Here is a 21,720-nt window from a genome sequence, read left to right as displayed (position 1 = left end):
CAATTCGAATAATTTCTAATATAATATATTCATATTAATTGTAAAGAATTATGTATATCTTACTACTATAATTGATGAGTTCGCATATTATATCTAAATTTTGGAAGTTAATTTGATTTTGATGTTTGGTTGTAAAATAAAAAAATATACTTAAATATTATATATTGTTTATTTAAATTATTATGTACATTGAAGCCATCTATTATTTGGGTTTTTTGGGTTTATCTGAAAAATCTTTTAGATACACTATTGAGTATCTGACTATAATATTTACAATTTTAAATGTTGATTTGTGGCAGGGACTGGAACCTTGATGATTTTTACGGTTCCGGCGAGGTTCCTGGAAAAACTAAAATTTCGGTTTCTCTTCGGTTCTTATAAAATGAAAATTATGTTTTTTGTTTAGGTTTTATACTTAGAAAAATATGGGTTCATTTCTATTCTTTAAAAAATATTAATATTTTTAATACTAATATTATTAATTTTCATAATAATAATAATAATATATTTACGTAGTTATTTTTTTAGTTCATAATTCTTATTATTTATTAATGACAAATAAAAATAAAAATAATAAAATTATTACAAAACCAAAATTAATCATAATTCATAAAAAACCTTTACAAAAAAGTATCGGTTTCGCTTAAGTTATGGTTTAAACAAAATTAAATAAGGGTTCCGGTGGGGTTCTGGTTTTGAAATTAATTTAATTTAGGGTTCCGGTGAAGTTTCGGTTCCCAATATTCAAAGGGTTTCGGTTCCAATACCGGTTCTTTTCGGTACGGTTCCAGTCCCTGCTTTGTGGTTTTATTTAAAAGCAAAATATTATTCATATTCAAAGAGAACTTTTAGAAAACTACTTACATTGAAAAATAAAAACAAAATATTGTTTGATTGTAAAGTTTCTCCCAGTTTTTTATTCTTGTTGTTAATAATCTTTCATTTGTAATATTTATAATCATAAATTATATATATTATATATAAATATTACAAATAAATACGTGCATATTGTAGGTATTGTACTCTAATGGATAACGTGTTTAAGATGTAATTATATACATAGGTATTATTAACTTGATTATTTTTATATACTAGTATACTACTACAGCAGATGACAAATCACTCCTGGAATTAATAATTTAATCAAATAGATTGAATCATTACCCTTTCTGATATTAATATATATATATATATAGATAAAAAACCATTAAGTTAGGTTATGTCCAAGATCTCACTAGGACAAGGATCTAATCCACACATATTTACTCTGTTAAATCGAAGCTATCAGATAAGTTATTAAGGCGTTAGCATTTGAGAAAGATGGAAAAATATTTAGCTTAAAATAAGCTTATATTAAGAATTATTTATGATAGATGTTCTATTTATCAATCAAGTTTCAATTATACCGCCGTCTTTTTGTTAATATATTTGAAAAAAACCATATTACTTTTTCGTTTTTAATATTAAAAAAACTATCTTAAAAAACAAGTAAGCTTTAAATGGTATTTGTCTATTAATTTATTGACAGGTAATATATTTCTATTTGAAAAAATATCTGTATACAAGGATTTTTAAAGAATTTCTACTTCCTTGGGCCCTATCGTTTGTATGGACGAAATATAAGTACGAGTAGTATTGATATTTATGGGTAGCACATAAAAGTTCTGCAGATACCTATCTTAATGCCCTGCGGAAGCGTGAGAAATATAAATACGATGGAAACCAGATTTTTCATTTTCATTTTTTCAGCACACTTGAATTGGATGCACGCGAACGTATAACACAATAATGTGATAAATTGTTCATGCCACGCATAAATTTTGTGACGAGTCATCTCGAATGAAATGAAAAGTAATAATATATTATATAATATTATGATAGTAACTATCAACTTGATGATTTTCCATAAGACCTATCCCGTGCCTCACTGCTTGCAGGTAACGCACGCACAGGAATTGAATGTATAATATTAACTTGATTACTTTATGTAAATGTATAATATTTTATGTAATGAAGAGAATTTTCGATTAAAAATATAAACTTTGCAACCCATTAATTTTAAATATTTTACCCCAAATTTACACTTGTTGTTATTAAAGGTCTCATGTATCATGTATATACCTATAAGAATCTACAGTGCATACAAATTACAAACTGTTTATAACTTATTATTAGGTATTATAATATATTAGAATAATCTTATTCGTCAACGCAGCTGTTTCAGAAAACCGAATTTAAAGACGCAGAAGTTTAAGGGGTGATGGTGGGAATATATTTACGCTAAGCCTTTTTACCATAGATATTATTATTAATATAATTATTTTAATGGCGTAATTTAAACTTTAAGGTAATCCTGAAAAAACCCCTGTTTTAATGGATAAATAATGTTGGCTGTATGCATATACAGATTAAAAGTGCATCCTAAACCTAAACTATTGCCCATAGTATTTTCAAAAAATAACTAGAACATTTTTATTTTAAATCTTTATTTTTATAGGGAACACTCAAATTGCCTCTTGTGAATACTTTAAAAAAAAGTTTTTACTTACTTGAATTGTCTCCCAACATAAAAATACCATTATAATGAATTTTACCATATTTCAGGTAGTTGACCCTCTTGTATTGAAATTGCACGAGTTTTTTTTATTATCCGACAGATAAATCAATCGATTTCTAATTTGAAAACTATTTGAGTGAATCTCAATTTGAAGTTTTCGAACACTAGTTTTTTTTAAACAATAAAATATTTATGAACGCTCACCTTACGGTTAATCCAACCATCCAGAAAGATATAAGTTCTCCCTTAAATCAAAGGTAAAATTAATAAATTAAATAATGAGTCAATACAAATGTATAATGTTAAAATAATAATAATTAAAATAATAATCAAATAGGCGTATACTAGTTAATAATATGCAAATATTTATATAAATATAATAATATTATGATTTATGAATAAATACGCATGTGGCATTTGTGGCTACAATCTGAAATCAATTTGTGTCATGATAAATAATTAGTTACAAATGTTAAAATAAAATAATTTTTTAGCAAAAATGTACGCCAATGAATGCATACAGCAATAATATTTGGTAATTAAACTGAGTATAATACATAATAAATAATAAATTATGCCTATGTTGAATAATAACTAGTATCACAACCAGTAAATTATTTATTTATTATAGTTTCTAACGTCCAGGAGGTAGAGAGTAGCTACAGTTCAACTCATAAATACAACGTTATAGACGATTCATTCGATAATAATATATACATAACGTTTTAAGAGATTATTATTATTATTAGAAAAATCAAAATTATTTATGTTTATACTATACTAAATCTTAATATACGGTTGATTAGGATATTTAAGACAAAATCAAATTTACAATTATCGACATATAAGTGTTAGTAGAACGAGAATTTATTTATAATATTCTGAAATTAATTTCATTTAAAAGTTCAGTGCATATTATTTTATCGTTGAATAATTTGTAAAGAAAAAAATATCATTATAATTTCTCCATTATGATAAATACATAGTGTTATTGTTTTTTTTCTAAATCAGGTATTAGTTGACTCAATAAATCTAATTTATAACCAATCATAAATTTATAAGTCTTAAAAGTTTATCATTTTTTTAAATTAAACCTAGTTTCTTAGAATTCTATATGACTGAGCTAAATTTTATGATAAAATAAAGTAAAGTAAAACATATAATTTTTTTGACATCCTGGATCCATAGTTTCAAATGTTTTGTGTGCGCCTGTTCTATAAGCTATTACATAATATTTGACTATAACCTTTATTCACTAATAATTAATTAGATAATACAAATAATATTATCGTTGTTTTATATGGATAATTTAAAGATTCTTTTGAAGGTAGTTTTGAGGTCAACAGCTTTTATTAAAAACAATGCATTTCACTTATTACCAACACAGTGGAAATAATTCCTAATAACTCCTCTTTATAAATCCAGTTATTTTATAGATAATATTAATAATATATTTATACATATGACCATATAATTTGTTATACGACGAGAGTAAGATATTATTTTTAACAAATATTCGTTTAAATCTAAATCAAAAATTCTTTAACTTTTTCCATAATGCAATTAAGTGCACAATTTTGTGGATTATTACTAGTAATAAGTAATTAAAATGTCTCGCATCGGAATAATCGAAAAGTTAAATCCTAGTTATAAAATATCATCAAAATTTGTTCTGTCGCTTTTAAAATGTTTTATTTAATGTTTTTTTTTATAGAATTAGGTACATACTAATGATAAGAATATCGTTACTTTATTTGTTAAAAATAACAAATATGCGTAATCTGATGGTACAATAATTTAAATAAATTGTAGTCGAATATTATGGTCATTAAGTTAATAAAACTATAATAATTTTATGATCCGTATAAATTATTAAAAAAAAAAACCTTTTCTAAACTATTATTACTTTGGATAATACTTGAGATTATTCATATTTTTGAGTACAGCATTATGAAGAGTACTAACACTGTAATGGGTTTATAGTTATTATATTTGTTTAGTCGTAGATGCATGTTTATTTTTTTTTTAACGGACTACCGTTGTCTAAATCTGAATACCACAATACTAACCTAACAGCCAAACTATGAATTTTTTTCCCATTTAAATTTTTTGTTAAAAAAAAAAACGAGTTTACGATTCATCGTACAAACAACTGGGTGCGTTATATTATAATATTATATTTATGAAACGATAATATTCATAGTGCGCATTTATTTATTATTTTAGTACTTCGCCGCATTTAAGATTAGGTATTCATTTATCATTCGAGTTATGACAACTCCGAACATTAATCTAAAGAAATTGAGTTTTGGTGTTTTTAAATTTGAACGACATTATAGTCAAAAGTAACGCTTTATTTATATAAAAAAATTTCGAATGAGTTCACAGAACGATAGTATCGGTCTGAAGCCATATAATATAATATAGGTTTTATAATTATGAATTGACACTTCTAGGCTATAGAAAAATTGCTTTAGATATTTTATTCATAAAATCATAATATAACACGTCTAGAAAATGATAACAAATTAAATACAAAAATATATGATAAATAAAGATAATAATAAATACCATATATAATATATAGGATGTCTCAAAAAGAACGCTAGATTATAGATAACGCCTTAGCTATTGATCAAATTTATTCATGTAAAAATAACGAAAAAATATTTTATTCTCTTCAAAAGAGGTTTATGTTTAAACATAAAAAATAATATTGAGCCCCCCATACATGCAATCACTTGGTCCATGAAATTCTTCATCACCCGATCACATATTGCCATATTAAGTGCGTGGTAACCAAACCTAACCTTGATCTTGCGATTTGACACAGTGTGATTTTTTTTTATGAAGTTACACTAAGTCACGAGTTTACCAAAATAAACCACGCAATTTATTGGATCTTAAAAAATAAATTGTTCTTTACGAACTTGATAAGGCAATATGTGATCAGGTGATGAATAATTTCATGGATCGAGTGATCGCGTGTAGGACTAATAGGGGACAGATGCCCGATATTATTTTTCACGTTTAAACTTTAACCTCTTCTGAAAATAATGATATGTTTTTTTTTATTATTTTTACATAAATACATATTTTGATCTATAGCAGTTTTAAATCTAGCATTCTTTTTAAGACACCCTATATATATATATATATATATATAAATAGATAGGTACTTTCATTTGTTGCAAAATTTCCTCAATTGATAAAAACTAGTATATTTTTAAAACGATATGAAAATATTTATAAAATTTATAATGCTTTATAATTTAAAAATAAAATAATCAATAAAACATTTAAATATAATATTCAATAGAAGACTTTATATAAATAAATATATATACATATAATTTGTACCAATACAGAGTAATTCATCAAGCATATCCCACCCCGTTTTCCTTAAATAATTTTGTAATTTAAAATCTGATTTTTGCAATTTTTCAAGTATATTTAAAGATCATATTTTCAAATTTACATGAATTATTTTATTTCACTTTAAGAGTGTCTTATGGTGATACAATTTTTTATTTTTTAAATGGGAACCCTAACTTTTTTTCTTAAAATTATTTATATACGTTGAAGTATTTAAATTTTAACGAGTAGTTTTTGAATGCAATGTATTTACTTAGGATAATAGTATTTAAAAATGGTTTTATAAAAATATACAATAGAGACAATGTTGAATCTAGTATTTATTATTTAAGGACAATTTTTCAAATTATAAAATTTCAGTAGATAATATAATAATTACAATATTATTTTCAAATCACCATAACCAACATATTTTGCCTCAATGAATATATTATGATCTTATCTTTTATACATAATTTTTAATAACTCAGAATTTACTTGTTTAAATTTTGATTTAGATAAGACAAATTATAAAATTCAATAAAATCAAGTAAAAATTTTCAAAATTATTATCTGCTAAATAATTTAAAGAGTAAAAAGAGAATTCTCAATTGAAAACGTAAGTTTGTAATCGCCACGAGACACTCCTTAAATGGTAAAAAATATAACAAGTATGTATGGTCTTAAAGTACATGTATTATTTAAAAATTGTAAAAATCAAATTTTTAATAGTTCTAATATTAAATAAAAAAAAAAGGTGGTCACACGTGGTGTATCATTCTGTACATCCTATCATGTACCGTTTTAAGACAGAGGTTCTGATTCATAGCATATCGTCAACAATCTTCCACTTATGAATCTATATACGAGTTATAAGTACGTATGCATGAATGCATGATATATAGTAAGCAAACTATCCGACAAGTTGATTTTGCACTTTAATGGTGTAACATAATGAGCTTATATAATTATAATTACACGGTAATAATACTAAATGTGACTAGGAACAAAATTCTTAGTTTATTGGATAGTAATTATTTATTATACTTGGTAGATAACCTCCAGGCGCTACAACAATACAGATTAGTTTTGTCCGTGAATAATCGTGGATAAATTTTTCCATCGAAATATCAATGATACAATTCATTGTTACGTTTTAAGCAAATATTATATATAATAAGTGTGTAGTGGTCGGATTCAAGTGTATCATAGTATTATAATTCTTATATAACGTCGAATTGGCGTGTACGAAATAAAAAAAAATAATATATCATTGATATTTAAATTTTAAACATCGAACAGTAAAAATAAATACGTCGAAATGCTCTGTCGAGGACAAATAAAATAATATTATGTATCTTCCTCTATTTTTCTATAAAAATTGACTATTTTCTCATTATTATAACATTACATAAAGTTCCGTCAATTATTTCCTTATTTTTTTTTTAACGATAAAACTACAACCGTTGAGTATATATAAATGTAAAATATTATAATTAGACATTAGATCATAAGCAATTGTTTATATTTTTAAATTTTTTATTTTGGGATTTTTGTCTGTAATCTTTATGAATTGTATTAGTTTCAAACTAATGATAACATTTTATTTTACATTTTTCGACAAAGTTTGGTATTTATTCAATTTTATTACATATTAAAATTAAATTAAATTATATACGAACTTATCGTTTTTCGGTAAACTATAATATTTGTTTTATCATTTTTAACAGTTAGTAAATATTATTGTTTTTAAAATTATTTGCTTTGCATTAATACATGAATGCACAAGAACATAATTAAGATGTAAAAATTATTTTTATACCTAATAAATTAATAGTTATTAAATAAGTGATTTAATTGTGTAGTAACATTTGTTTTTTTACTATTGGGCATTAAAAATATTGTTTTGCATATTTTCACGATTTTTACTGTATATTATATTATGTCATGCTGTGATATATTTTACTATTTTAGTAACGTATTGCTTATCTGCTGAAGCCAAGTCAAACGAGAACCATAAAACTTTTTACACTCTTATTTTGCAGCTTTTTGTATATCACGTACATCATATATGTATGTAGTATACACATTTACGTTTTTAAGGTTTCAGTAAAAGTTCTTCTAGTATACAAATGTATTTACCGTAATATTATACTATGTAAGTGTTTCTGTACGAAATTGTCAAAGTCATACAATTTGAGTACCTATAACGATAACATTTTATTTGTTACACAATTTAATATAATAATATGCATTGTTTTTACTAAGGGCAAGGAGAGCTGCTTGAAGTACCTATATAGTTACATATATTATATGTATGAGACAAGACGAGACAGTTTGGTCAAAATGTAATCACATAAAAACTACAAATATTCAGTATGTATAGATACCTATGAATAATAATTAATGTGTTGTTTTGAATAGTAAAAAAATGTTGATATTATCGCATTATTTTTTGTGACAGTTGAATTAGAATATTTTAGAATTTTACACGTCATTAAATGTGTACCTATAATACATTATTTTTTTTAGATTATAAATGTTAAAATAATAGTTATTATACTCATAGAACGATAGAACAAAAATAAATATAAAAATAATATAATAGCAATAATTGAACGTCACCAATAATGATATTGGAACGATAAAAACGATCTGTTTCAATCTTAATGTATATTGTTTTATTATGGTGCGATTAATTTTTCAAGGATAAAAGTAAAATTCCCAATTAGTGTCAGATTATAATTATGTACATGCTTAAAAATATCGTATTGATACATAAGTCTAAAACACATAAACACATTTACGATCTGTATAGATACGTCTTTGTTCTAATTATGCAACAAAGCAAAAATAAATTATCAAGTGATATTTTTTAAATAAAGAACAAAATGTGTGTAGTCAGGCGAATTTTTTTACTGTTTTTTATACTAGAGACTTACACATTTTTCTATTTAAAATTATACCACAAGTATTCACCATGTTCTAATTAGGACGTATACCTAGCATAAAAAATAAATATAAAAAATAAGTATATACTATAAAATAATTATAACTAAACTCTGTTACGAATCAAACTGCTATTAGTATTGTTAATAAAAATTTAAATGTTTTTTTTATTTTTTATTTTTTATTTTTGATATTTTGTTTTTAATAACAATAATAATATCCATTTCTATATTATTGAAGGATTACTTGTCAGGTGTCAATATTTTTACATATTACACTACTCTTGAATATATTTTTAAATATTATACCTACCGTGTAAATAATAATTGTATTTTATAAGAATTATTATTTGTATCAAGTTCAAGTTTTTATTTAATATCTATACAAAATAAGAATTGAATAATTTGTTGTACATTTTTTCCCACATATTGAGTCAACAACAAATTAACACTATATTCGTATATTATGTACATTCATTCAAAGTAAAAATATCGAATATTAATTATCGTGTCGTGTAAACTTTATTTATCTCTATTTCTCACGAATAACAAATCAAAATGACGTAATTTCAAAACAGTAATGAAGATTAGATTATATACTATATAAGTACATAATATGATACACATATTTTATTTTGATTATTATATCATCTTTACATAATATAAACTTTATATCTAGTACACATAAACATAATATAATCTAATCATATTAATATTTAAAGGTTATGTTACCACACAATTAAAAGAGTTCAATATGTACTATACATATCCATTAAGTAAATTAAACTTATATGGATAGTTATTATACATAATATTTAATAATAATTATTATTGTTTGTGATCATAAAGTAGGTATATCATACATGCATTTCATTGAGACTTTTATCTTGTCCTATAAAATAATATGTAATACGTATAAAACAAGATGTGTTAATTTATATTAGGTATATCTATATAAGTATAACTTTTTTATTTTGAAGATAATAATTAAATAATTAAATAAATTTAAAAAGATGTTTATAAAAAATGTTAATAATTTGTATTCAAATAAAAATATAATACAATCAATAGACGCCAATGTTAATCACAATTAGCCATATCCTATAATATACGATAATTCCAAGCTTTCTAGATCTTCAAAATCCATCCTATATCTAGGTATACTCGTATATTATATTTTATATTATATCCAAGTTTTTGTCGTAAAAATATCTGTCGATTCAATAAATACAAAGATAGAAAAAAAAAATTTTTCTCTATAAAATGATGGTAAAATAAAATAATAAAATAACAAATGTAATCTTTCTTTATTTCCAATCGTGTTACAAATGTATTTCAGATAAGTACAGTACGCTGTAAAAAAAAGGTTGAAGACCTCTAACTTATCTTATTATAAAATAACTTATTATCTTTGTTATATATTTTAGTATTTCTAATTCATATATTACTTGAATCGTCCATTAAAATATAATATTATACTTGATACACAATGTAGATAAAATTTGACGATCTCTACTACTTCAATCCATTACAAATTAATTATCGTAAAATAAAACGTTATTGTTAACATGATGATTTATTTAATTTTAGTAATTAATTTTATTTAATTACTCCGACTTTATATAATATTCTAAAATTGTATGTCTAACACATATAATGAAATTTTAAAATAAATATTGACCGATCCATCATGTGATAAGGTCTAACTTAAAGCTTATTGTGTGTTCATGACGGAGATAAATTGTTTGAAAACTGACTGATTAATTGCTATATTATAGGTATTTCACCTAAATTAAAGTATTTGATTTTTTTTTACCTTATACTGTTGTTAAATATTTGGCACTTGTATAGTTACGGGTAAGTCTACAAAGTTGTTTGTGTCACGAGATTTTACAAAACTGTTTTAGAACTATAGACTTTTCCTAACTATGTTGTTGATTCAATTTTTTTTTTCTTTAAATATAAACCGGTTCAGTCATGAACAGGTTTACTTAAAATAAAATAAAAAAAACTTGAATATTTGCTCGTTAACTTGATAAATTTTTTATGTATTATAAAATATATACTATGTTAGTTTATATTATAATATGCTCCCATACACAAAATAGATACTAATAAAATTATAGGCCATCTGTTCAGGGACTTTTTGTAAACAACGTTTCATCATAACAGCAGTATTTTTCAGATCATATTTAATGTGTTATAATTTACAAATATTTATGGCGATGACCAGTATTTTTAAACTCAAAAAAATGTACGTGCAATATCCATTGAAATTATTGAATTCAACCTAACTTGTCGTGGAGAGGGAATGAGTGAAGTTTCAAATCTGATATTGAGTCAATATTTACTATTTTTTTATTATTACATACTTATTTTTAAAATAAATTTTTATTATATCCTGACAACTTTCCAATTACTGAGAGAAAATTAATAAACAGTTATATATATTATAAAGAACAAGTAATAGTTAAAAGATAATTTGTGTGCAATACTAATACGTTTGTTTTGAAATTGAATTTATCTTGTTAAATTAAAATAGTAAATGAAAAAAGGGAAAAGTATAAAGTAATTAACAAAATTTTGTAGCTTGGTAATAGTTTTAAAATGGCTTGCATATATTTTGGAACCAACAATAAATTAAAAAACTGAATCACGGGCCTGGTCATAAACATAATTCTACCCTACTGTAAAAAGGTTGTCTGACGTTAATATATTTAATACTCGTATAGAGTTTTTCCAGAAAATTTCAAGCTTTGAACCTATATTGGTTATTACCACTGTAACGATTACCGTATATCAACCAATTAATGTTACCTACCTATATTTTACAGACACCTGAAAAATATTGATACTCGTCCAATATGTTATTAATATCACGCGTTTGATAGAGTAATATTACTATCTACAAAAATATTGGTATCCACCATCATTTATTCATTATTTTAAATTGTATTACGCCTACTTACAAACATGTATTATTAGTTATAATAATATAATACCAAACATTTTTATTTTTTTTTATATATATATCTTAAACAGTAATAGTTACGTATTTCAAAACTTTTAAATTATTATATATGCTTTGTGTTTAACTTTAAGAGTCTTCATTCTAGTTTTAAAGATATAATTTATTAGATTTAAGTGATATTTGATGAATTTATTGTAAATATATAATACGAAAAAATCTACGGATTTAAAATAAAAAAAAAAAGATAATACATTGTATTACCTATATTTCTGTTGAATTTTATTTAACGTACCTACTTATTATTTCTTTTATATTGCAGAATCAAAGACAAAATTATGAAAAGAGTACAGTCGTCTAAATTTCTAGTGTGAAACTAATCGTCGGTACAACAGACATAGGCCAAAACCACTTCAACTAATAATATGTCTAAGTAAATCAATAACAGAATTTGTGGTAGTTATATTATAATGATGATGAAAAGTAGCATTATATTATGTCAAAGTAAAAAATTGAAAAGCACTCTTAAGAGTCCTTTATATTTTTCATAAACTTCTCAAATGACCTATAACCTATAACATACATAAACTCCCTTTAATACTGTAAATTATTTAACAGATAATTATTCTGAAAATGTTGACGTATCAAAATCTCAAAATTCAAACAATAATTTTTAAGTTATTTAACTTTGTTTACTAAATATAATAGACCTACTTCAGTATATTAAAAAGATATTAAGACTTTATGTTGATTTTAAAATTTTAGTAATGAATACTAATCAATTAACATTTATAATTTACAAAAATAAAATAATCACAATATTAAATTTACTTTATATTTTCGTAGATCCATTTTTAATTTTTTCTAAGAGTATAAATATTTTAATAACCAAGAAACTGCTAGTTGGATTTTTGAATTAAATAAAAAAAAATTCTTAAATTAAATGATCACTTAAATAATTTACAGAAAAAAAAGGGGGTTTTTAACTTGAAAAATAAGAATTTTTATATCGCTATAAGAGTCATATAACACTCTTTAAGTAGTAAAAACATCTCAGGAATTTGATTAAATTCATTGTTAATAAAAAAAAATGTGGATAATTATGCATAGTAAATCACCGTGTATAATAATTATAACTTTATTGTATGACATTATCAACTAGTAATAAACTTATAAGTTCTAACGCAAAAAATACAGTAGTTAGAAAGAACAAATAAAAATCTTACAAGTAATCAGAATGTTCGGGAATAGTAAGACCGAAAAAAAGATAAAAAATATAAAAAATTTAAAACTTTTTTTTTTAATATTATTGAAATGCATATTAAATTTATAAAACTCAAATTAAAATAAATAGTATAAAATAATGTAAAATTAGTTCTTAGAATTTTCGAACTTGGTTGATGGATAAAAAAAATCCAAATTTTTTACGGAATTTCCACTTAATAAGACTCTATTTAAAGATTGCATAATGACTATAATTTTATTCTTATGGTCAGTGGCGTACACAGGAGAGGGGCTAACTGGCTAAAGCCTCACTTGACCGTAAAAATACTATTTTTTTTTTTAATTTTTATCGTGCTTCAACTATTGTCAACTAATGAGAAAGACGTAAATTCATATACCTACATCTTCCTGGAACAAATTCATTTTTGCAAAATCATTGTATTTGCAAACCAATTTTCCCAAAATGATCACTAATTATTTGGTAAAAGTATAAGCTACTTGCATAAACGACTTTATATTAAATTTCCAAGCCTTAGTCATAAAAATTTATTATTTTATACATTTTGGACCACAAATTAATAGAGATTTTGTCAAAATATGAACTTAAAATGCTGTAAATTAAAAAATAATCACACCTATGTATCGTTAATATTTTTAAATAGCCAAAATAAAACTTATAAGGAATCTTGTATTACATTTTTAAGTTTTTTAATCAAACAAATATTTTTTTATTGACACTTTTAGAAAAAAAAAATTAAAATTAATATAATGCAATCTAAGCGGTGATACGTTTTAACCTATGTTACAAACAATTTTAATAATTTTTCATTTATTTATTTATGTATTTTAGATTTCCCAATTATTTTAAAAAGTACTGAGAATTTTCAATTTCGATCTCCCAAAAGTACTAACTAGATCCAATTCGCTTCAAGCATTTTTTTTTACCAGAAAATTTGAGTAGTTAAAGTTGTACAAATATTTTCAAACACCTCGCCTAAATTCGTCAGAAATTATTTGATTGGACAAAATAAAAATAAAATTGTGATTAATTTCCAATCCCTTTTCATTGGAAAATCCTGCGTACGCCACTGCTTATGGTTGTACATAAAATGTATTTTAGAATGGATAAGGTATATAAAATTTAAGATCGATTTTTTTGCAAGTATAGTTTAAGATTATAAGTATGTAGGTATATTGTTTGTTTAAAACAAAATGATATACTAATAATTTTTGAAAAATTATTTATAAAAACCACTTTTCGAAATTGAAAATATTAAAATTTAGCTATATACTAGACGTTAGCGATATATTATGGTGAAATATGTTCACGCGAATACAAATTATGCGTTGGCTTGCGTCCAATATCAAAGTTTATACGTATCTAAAATTGAAATCATTATTAAACCAGAACATGGAGCCATGATAACGAAATGCTATGAAAACAGGCATTTGACGTTTATATCTATATAACTACAAGGTATATACTACATTGTATATGTCTCACGTGTGTACAGAGTGATTCACTAAACATGATCACTCCAATTTTTTTTCTTTATTAATGGAAATAATGAAATTACTTAAATTTTGATTTTTAAAATAACTATTAAATATACTTAAAACCAAATTTCAAATTTTTGAATTTTTTGTAAAATCTACTTAAAGAGTGTCCAATGTCAATACAAACTTCTGTTTTTAAAATTTGAGCTTTACAATTTTATTATAAATTATTTAATGGATAATTTTTTAAAAAATGTTGATAACCTTATTAATAATAATTTGTATGAAGATTTTAAAGTTTTTTAGTTATTATAAGGTTTATAATGAGGTTTATAATAAGATTAATAGTCTATAAAAATGGTTATACAAAAATATAAAATAAATGTAATGGATAATTCTTGGACCTTTTTTACAAATTATAAATATACTTAATGATAAGATTTTAATATAATTTATAATTACACTAAAGTTTAAAATTTTCAAATCATTGTAAAACAATTCTTTCAAACTCATCAACATAGGCCATCCTCAATACAAGAAGTTAAATAATTCAAAGGCTATATTCTTATGAACTTTGATTTTAATGTGTTGATATTTTTAAATAAATTATTTATCAAAAAATTTTCACTAGAAAGGAGATTCTCATTAGAAAACAGAAGTTTATATCTCCACATGGTACTTCTTTAATAGTACTAAACATCTCAAAACTTTGAATATAATTTGGCTATTAAATAAATTTATTCAAAAATTCCAAAAATCAGATTTTGAATATATTTATTATTAAATAAAAAAAAAAGTCTGTAGATGAGCATGCTTGGTGAATTACCCTATATATGACGTTGAATCGATAAGATTTAAATCTCGAATCTTATGAATTAACTCGGATAGCTGCGCGATTGCCTTAATGTATTTATCTATTATACACATATGGTAATATTATATATAAAACTACTACATTTCGAATAAACATCATATTACCTACATATATATTATACATTATAACTTACTACATATTATTATAACGAAAATCAATTAGCGTATATACTCGGGTGAGTTATTTTGAATTTTTAATGAATGCGAATTGTATGTAGGTACATAATATACTAAACCAATCGATTCGTACAAAAGCCCGAAGGGTGGTATGTTAGAATAAAATTGAGGGTCTTAATTTTAAAAAAATCATGAAGACGTGTTCACTAAAAATAAAATATTAAATTAGTATAAAATAATATTATAAATTCTTACTTATTATAATATCGAACCTAGTCGAATAATCATAACATGAAATTATGCATATAGTATGAATAGTATAATGCGATCAAATTTTTTTTCTAGATATATGAGTTGTATTATAATTTTTTAATAGAAGTCTATATAATATTTATTATTTATTATTATCACCTATTATAATGTATTACTAGAACTAATTTAATATTTACCGAATAATTGTATTATGACTTGTAAAATATTTTACCTGAATTTGTATAGCCATTTTTTTAAATAAAAAAAAATTTAAGAACCGCCACGGAGCTCTTCTCCTCGTAATAATATTATACAGATGAAATTTTAAATTATTGCATTATTATTATAATATAATTTATATCTGATGGCCTTCGGTAATGTAATAAACTATTTTCTATTTCTATTTTAGATTATCACAATATACTCGTTGCTAGTGATTCTTATAAATAGAGTTGTATCCTTAACAATAATAAAATTAGATTAAATTAAATTACACATAAGCATCTAACCAAGTGATTCATTTAACGTTAATTTAAACATTAATTCATAACTATAAATATTTAAAAAAATATGTTTTTATATAACGTTAAATTATTACATTTTACAAAATAACATTTTTGAAAAAGAACATTATATTTTTTATCGTTGTCAATTTGTCATTTTTAAATTTTGTATATTTTTGAATGACAATGTAAATTTTTAATTTCACATTCCGAAGAAAGATATTGTACGAAAAATGTCGAGAATGATGTTCCAGGAAATATATTGATATGGAATAAGAGACTGAAATTGCATGTTGTTGTTAAAAAAAATAAATATATTTGTATTAACTTTATTTTATATAGTATACATCATACGTATGTACAATATGTACATTTATTATTTACTATAAGTATTAACAATAAATAAAAAAAAAGTAAGAATAATTAATAAAAAAAATACCACCCTACTGTATAAAGTAAGCGTGGGCAGAGTCACAGTAATAGAAATGTTGAATTTGAGTTTAAAGATATATCATTATAAGAAAAACGTTCCTGGACGGAAGAGGTCCTTAGGTCTTTTAGCCTAGGTATACCATTAAATATATTTCTAAATACATTTTATGATATGATTTTAGACCACATTATTAAAGTAATTTATTTAACTATTGCTGTCTATTAGTATTATGGTAGGCTTATTTAATTTTTCCGAAATAATGCATTTACTATATAAAAATTATTTAATATTTATACTTTATAGTAATATATATATTCATACCATAATATAATATTGTTGTTAGCTTTTGAGTTAACCACTTAATAAATTAGTATTATAATTTATAATACTATTCTATCTTAAAATAATGTTATTAAGTTATGGTATAAGTAAATAGATAATATTTTAAAATTATAAATGCCATTAAGTATAGTAAAATTCATAATATATATAAAAGTTTTAAGTCCCGAAAAATGTTTTTGAATTATAACAAAATAATTAATACTATTATGTATAATTTAAATATGTAATTTCATCCAAATTTAAACATCAAAGTTTAAATTCAAAACATTTCTACTGCTTCAAAAGATGTTGATAAACACAAAAAACCACGTATTATCGTATAATCAATATATTTATCACTCCACTCAGAAAAAAAAAATAATAATTTATTAATTTGATAGTAATATGAGCTGATACATTCATCCATATATAAAAAAAGATGCGACCAACTATAATGGTAGCAAAGTTACATTATTGATCGGGTTGATTAATGATTTAAACTTATAAATCAATTTTTATGAAGCTATTCATATTATCCATTTGATGATTTATAATTTAAAAGTCGAACGAGATAGCTAAGTAAGTTTCAGATCACTCAATTATATAAAAAAAGTTTCGTTTATATTATTTTACACATGATATAATTACCATTATTATGGAAACCAACAAATAAATATAAATAATAATTATTATCAATTTAATATTTAAACTCTCCTTTATTCAAAAAAAGTTTTATATATTTTATCTTTCGCATATTTTATTTGTAAGTATTTTAAATTACAAATATTAAATTTCAAAACGCAAAATGGGTTTGCGTGGACCGACGTGAAGTTGATGAAACCAAAAATCCAAAATAATTATGTAGATTAAAAAGGCTTATAATTTGCGTACATTTTACGATATTTATTTTTTCAATTCCAACAAATTTAAGAGTGTTTTCTATAGTTTGTATATTTTTAGCCCTTGGGGTATAATTTTTAACTAAGATAATTAGAAAGCTTTATGCTTTCATAAATTAACTAGTAAACTTTTCGAACTTTTCGAACCTACACATAAACAAATATAATTACTATGTACAATATACTATACGAGATAAGTAACTAAGTAAAATAAAATTATATAAAATATAATTGTTCACAATTATCTCTATACATATAAATACATATATACATAATGGCTATAGTAAACGAACATTTTGTTTTAAATTTTATTTGAAGATAATTTTGTTTTGAAACTTTGTTTAAAATCATTTAAAAATAATTTGTTGTTGTTTTGACTCCAAAACAATGTTACAAATATTCCACATAAAAAAAAATTAGTTTATTTAACTCCAAATTATTATTATTATTTTTTTTGTAGGATGTTAATTATCTACATTCTATTAGTTAAATCAACTGCATAATTTTTTTATTATACCGTTTATTATATTATATTATTATATATATATTAAATACTATGTATTTAATAATCGTGCCGTTATTTTACTTGTTATTGAAATGAAGAAATTTTTAAAACAATATATAAAAAGCGTTTTTTAATCAGTATTCAGTTTATGACTAAAAACTTCAACGTTTACGTACGCATTACAATATTACGTTTATCGGTATTACAGTGTATTATTATATGGTAATAACTATTAATACCCATACCAATATAATTTAGCTGCTATACTGGACTGCAGTTTTAAAATCCAGGGATTAAATTAAATATGTATATGCAACGTACGTTTTTGTACGTTTGTCATTTTTACTACTTGGATGGTAAATAGTGTTATGATATTATGTACTAGTGCGCCAGGTATATGCGCACATTTATTATAATACATCATATTAAAAGGTTTTTTTTACTTGAGAGGAATACGCGACGTATGCATAGAGCATAGTAATAATAATACGGGCGATGACTGTATGTTGTGACATGTACTCGTGTATATGAGGATTACGGACCCTGTTAGCTCACGATAAAATAAAAAAAATTACTTCCGCCATGGAATGTATTTATATATTATATACTTTTGCGTAAATATATATATAAGTAGCCTGTAAGAGTATGTGTGTGAATGTATAATATATAATATAAGTATTATATTATACGTCAGCGATTCAACTGAATAATGTCTACGCATATAATCCATCTAAAACGCACGTATTAGTTAAACCCTATAGTCAGCCTTCTTGAGCATATAATATATACATAGGACGATTCATTAAGCATTAATAGTGCCGAGATGGAGTACAAAGTCAATTATGTATATCTAACAAAATATAGTTAATATCATAATCAAGTATCATCGCCTTCATTTTTTCTTTTAATAATTAATTTATTCAAAATCTGATTTTTTTTAATTAGATGAATTTAAGAACCATACACTTTCAAATATTTTTTAAATTTTTTACAACATTTAAGGAGTATCCTATATGATGCAGTTTGGATAAAACCAATTTTAATTACGGTAAATAATGGAGCAATTAATTTTCTTAAAAATGTTTATGTATCTACTAGAAATTGAAATTCGAACGAGTAGTTATTGAGTTACTTACCTTTTTGTAGTAACTAGTAACTATAGTAAGGATAATGAGTCCACGGTTATATAAGTTTGAAAGATATGAGGGTTATATTTTTATATGATGATTTTAAAATTATAGTTATTAATCTATTGACATTTTATAGTTAGTGAATATTGTTTTGTATCTATTCTTTAGTTTTGTTAAATAATTTTTAGTAAATCATCTTGTATGTATATATACTTGAAACTTACTGTACTCTTATAATCTACTTTATACCTTGTGTGTTATAACTACTAGAATTATATTATTTTATGTAAAATATCTACAATTATATTAAGAAATTTTTATTACATATAAGATGATTCTTTTATTTCAAAGCATATATTTTATCAATAAATACCTTCGTATGCATTTTTGATAATATTTTAAAATCATTTAAGATTATAACAATATAATATAATTTACATCAAACTTCACATATAAAATTGATGTTATTGTTAATACCTGCACTTAATAGTCTTAATATATTATAAGCACATATTATATAGTACCAAAATTTTAAGTAACTTAACTTGGTTAAAATATGCATTATACAAATAACTACTTGATCATGATTCATGACTATAATATCTAAGTTTAAATACATTTTTAAGAGAATTGAAAGCAAGGATTTTCTGTCTTTGTCTAATGCACGCGCAACATAGGATTATTGACGACTGACGTGTTCTATTTCCAACTTAGAATTGATATAATGAAGCGAAAAGAATTTCGAAAACCGATTTAAATTAGTCATCAAGTTTACTTGAGATTGACTTTTCCACATTTTATATTATATGCCCCGAAATTCTAAAAATGTTATATTAAAATAAATTTAATAAAAAAATTAACATATTTCAATTTTTGGAATTGTTAAAATTAAAAAATCAAAAATTTAGGAAAGCCAATTTTAAGAAAACTTGACGCAAAATAAAAAATCTGTTTTCAGAATTATTATCGCTTCATAATATCAGTCGGTACATTGGAAATAGAATATGTCTAGAAACCTACATTGCTCGTGTATTAGACAAAGACAGAAAATTACCACTTTCAACTCCCTAAAAAATTAAAAATATTAAGTGATTGTGTGTGGGTCGAAAGAAAAATTCCCTTAAATAGAAAATCTAAAATACATATACTATAATTTCAAATCAAACAATAACTGATTTTGTTATTATTTATAAGTCAATATTAAAAGTAATTGATTATAACTATTTGTTTAAAACTTAAAAAAAATTTTTTTTTTTTCATAATCACAATCTATACCCATAGGCATAATGAGAATATGTGCTACATTATAATAAAAAAAACATGAATAGGGTGAGGGAAGAAACCATCCAGTGATAGCACTTCCTAATTTGTGTAACTAAATATTTTTTTTAATTATTATTGCATTTTTTTTTTTTTAAACCTAGCCTTTTTTTTCTCTGTTATTTATTAAGCAGATCTCAGTATCAGTTTCTTTTTAGACGCCGTGGAGGGTTTCCAGGAATCGTGTGAGTGGCTTGACCGGATATTAGAGGGTTTGAGTGAGCATACAATTTGTTGAAAAAACGTTTGTAATACGTTCTGGCTTCTTCTTGTATAGTTTTCATTTTTAAGTCAGAGTGGAGAGTAAAATTTGAAACATAAGGAGGAGCATTGGTGATGGAGCGCAAAATTTTGTTTTGTACGGTTTGTATTTTTTTGAGATTGGATTTTTTGGCATTACCCCACAGTTGGAACCCATATGTCCACATAGGCTTAATTAAGGATTTGTAAATAAGCAATTTTATATTTAATTTAGTGTGTTTGTTAGTTAATAGCGTTTTGAGCAACCGAATACGTGCATTTAGGGCGAGTTTTTTTCCCCTTACATGTTGCGCCCAGGTGAGGCGACGATCAATGGTTAGTCCTAAGTACTTAACAGATTGAGATGCAGGTATAGGTATGTCAGCTAAGGAAACTTCTGGGCAGGGAGCAATACGAAGAGTAAAGGTAGTGTGTAGTGACTTAGATTGATTTACTTTAACTCTCCAATTATTGTACCAATCAGACAGTAAGTTAAGGTGATGTTGAAGGTTTTGAGAAGCAGAAATTGGATCTTCATGCATCGCTATAATTGCCTTGTCATCCGCAAACTCAGCTACA

Source organism: Melanaphis sacchari, unplaced genomic scaffold, assembly GCF_002803265.2.
Source record: "Melanaphis sacchari strain LSU unplaced genomic scaffold, SCAv2.0 Contig23_pilon_pilon, whole genome shotgun sequence".
Classification (NCBI taxonomy): Eukaryota; Metazoa; Arthropoda; class Insecta; order Hemiptera; family Aphididae; genus Melanaphis; species Melanaphis sacchari.
This window is presented reverse-complemented; position numbering follows the sequence as displayed.